This window comes from Andrena cerasifolii, chromosome 11 (genome assembly GCF_050908995.1).
Source record: "Andrena cerasifolii isolate SP2316 chromosome 11, iyAndCera1_principal, whole genome shotgun sequence".
NCBI classification, from domain to species: Eukaryota; Metazoa; Arthropoda; class Insecta; order Hymenoptera; family Andrenidae; genus Andrena; species Andrena cerasifolii.
Genome location: NC_135128.1, coordinates 5,678,299 through 5,681,288, shown reverse-complemented (window position 1 = coordinate 5,681,288; position 2,990 = coordinate 5,678,299). Strand labels below are relative to the sequence as shown.

Here is a 2,990-nt window from a genome sequence, read left to right as displayed (position 1 = left end):
TTGCGCGAATCGACGGGACGCTTTGTTCGACAACTAGCTGGAGGCGACGCTATCGAAAGACGGGGTTTGCATGCCGGGATCGATCCTCCGCCTCCCCCTCCCGTTCCCCATTTTCCCTGTGTCTCTCCGTCCAGCAGTCGCCGCGGCCTCTCGTCCTACGAGAGGAGGAAATGGAATCCCGTTCGGGACGCGATCCGCGCGACGTTTGTCCCGTTATTAGATCAACGTTACTCCGAAAGCTGCCGCCTCAGGAGAGCGCTGCTCACGGCCGTGGAGCGCGTTTTCAGCGCTTCAAAGCTGGCCTCTCTGCCATCCGCGCTTCCCGCTGCGATCAATCGAGGGTAGGCGAATAAACTGGCCACTCGAAAGTTCATAGCTGCGCCAGCTTCGCTCTCCAGACGCCTGCCATCCTCGTAATCGAGGATCCGGCGATGCGCGGCGTCGAAAGCGATTTTCGCGGCCCGACAAACCGCCCCGGAACGTCGGCGCGCGTTTACCACCTGCATCGGGCCGAATTAATAGTTCGCCCCGCCGCGGAACCCGTAAATAATGCCCCCTGACAGCCGGAGCCGAACGTCGATGAATAACGAGCCGCGGAACCTTCGACTTTGAATTTCTCTTCGTTTTTTCTGCGAGCCTGCGCGCGGCTGGACCACACGCGCGCCCGCCGCGATGTGTGCAAGACACCGCCGCCATATATAATCTTTTATGCGAGCACGAAAACAGAGGAGGACGCGAACGACGAGTCACAGAGGAGAATCGAAAAATACACCGACGTGGAAAGCCTGTGGGCCGTGGGGGATGAGGAGGGCGGAGGGAAGGAAGCGAGTGAAAGGACCGAATGGGAGGAGAGAGAAAGAGAGAGAGAAAGCGGGAGACACGAGTACGTGTGTACGCGTGCAGGAAACAAAGCTCGTCTCCGACGAGCTCCTCCACGTGCGAGCGATGGTTGGTCGATGCATCGATACCGGAAACGGGCGCGATGCGCGGCGAAAAAAACCGGAGAGAAACTTGCTCGCGAACGTGGAACAGTGGCCGATGACGTCTATGCCCGCGTCGTGAATATTTGAGGAGATATCCAGCCGCTTTCTCACCCCGTCTTCCATTTGGCCGCCACCCCCGTTGCCGGACGTTATCGCGATTTATCACGCGTCGCCCTCGTCGCAAGCAGCGCGCCGCGAGAGTCTCGAACGTGTCCTCGTGGTTTCGCCGGCGCGGGAAAGCGAGGATGAAGAAGAAAAAAAATTGGCGAACGCGGGGCAACGGGGGAGCAGCGGCGTGCCAAGGTTAGGCCACCGCGAGAAGAGAAAAGAAGAGGAGAGGAAGAATGAATGATGGGAGTATAATGACGGAGCCTTCTCCTAATTCCAGTCGTCGCCTCTCTCTCTCTCTTCATTGCTCCGTTTTCGGTATCTCCCGAGAGAGACGGAGGAACTCACGTGGCGAAGAATAGAGAGCATCGCGAGCCGAGGCGGAGGAGGGAGACAGAAAATGAGAGGATCAGAAGCTCCGGGAGAACGGGGGAGAATCTTCTCCCTTTCTGTCTTCTGCCCTCTTTCCTTCTCTCCCTCCGTTCCTCCATTCTTCGCCGCTCCCGCCAGGGATTAATAACGGCCTACCATTGTTGTCATGGCAACTCTCGAAGCGTTAAAAACTCCTCGGCCCTAACCCCGATCGTTCGTTTAAAATTTCACGGCGAAAGGGTTGAAGTCACCCTTCGAACGACCCCGATGAGCGCGGCGATGACTCCGCGGAATGCCTGGGCACCCGGAACGATGACGATGACCGTGGTTCCTGCGCGCTCCTCGGGAATTAAACTGAAAGTAGCGTGGGAGGGTTGAAATTATAAAAAATATGGAAAGTAAGCCTGAGGATATTCGAGTAATCGAAGGAGCACGTGGACGACACTGACGGTTGGGATAAAATCGAATCCATGCAACACACTTCGTTGCCCGAAGCTTGCAGGAAGGTTCCATGGGGGTTGCCGTGGAATGTTCCTCCGGTGCGGACATAGGAACCTTCCTGGAACATTCCAGCAATGTTGCGGTGGAACATTGCACATGGAACCTTCCTGCAAGCTTCACGGAACGTTCCGCACATTCTCTCGCAATGGTCACGGAACTTTTCGGACATTTTACGACAATGGTCCCGCACTAAGCAGGGCTCGGAAACTGTTATAATATCGATTTCGGTTATCCAAACGGTTATAAAGAAACTTTATTCTGAATAACTATTATGAAGAACCGAAATTTCCAACTATTATCTGTTTCGGTTAAATAGTTAGAGCGTGATTACTTCTTAATTGCTTTTAAGTAATAAACATGGTTAGAACGTGTGTATTTTGTAGCGCAGGAGACCTGAGTGAATTGGATGAAGGTTTGACGTATCACGGGTAAGTAGAATCCATGTACATACTATTTGTAGGTTAAGTCGAACTTCTTAAAAAGAAATATTTTTGTTTGTTTCATATAGATTTCCGTTGGTTACAGAACATGGGTCTGAGCCAGAATTTCGTACAATCAAAGAACGCCTTATTGTGTTATAATCATTTTGAAAAACACTGTTTTCAAGAAGCATCCCTACTATATTTGGACAATATAACAGTTCTTGTTTTCTGTCACGTTATATAAGGACATTTTTAATGAAGCCATTTTTCATGACTAAAATAATTTATTAGTGACCTTTTATAGATTCATTTACTGAAGACGAGTTGCTGAAGCAATATTGCGATAATGGTGTTGATGTTATTAAATAAATTAATAGAAGATTCTGTGCCAGAGAAATATAGTTGGTACGGAAAATAGAAAAAAGAATCAGTCAGTACATTCGAACATATAGTAAAATTAGCAATGAATAAGTAAATTTATTATTTATCACATTTCACGAATTAAAATTGTAAAATTGTAAAATGAATGCATGTATTATTCCAGGTTCATTACACGCTGCATGCAGTACATTTTAAGTGAAGAGGGCAGAAGAGCCTAGAACTC

General features: G+C 49.7%; 1 long non-coding RNA gene across 1 annotated transcript; it reads left to right on the top strand.

Annotated features, from left to right (window-relative positions):
• The first annotated feature begins 1,937 nt into the window (after positions 1-1,937).
• Positions 1,938-2,565, top strand: LOC143374660 (uncharacterized). The gene is made up of 2 exons (XR_013086728.1): positions 1,938-2,392; positions 2,473-2,565. It is a non-coding gene; the product is annotated as an uncharacterized LOC143374660 (long non-coding RNA).
• The last annotated feature ends 425 nt before the right edge of the window (positions 2,566-2,990 follow it).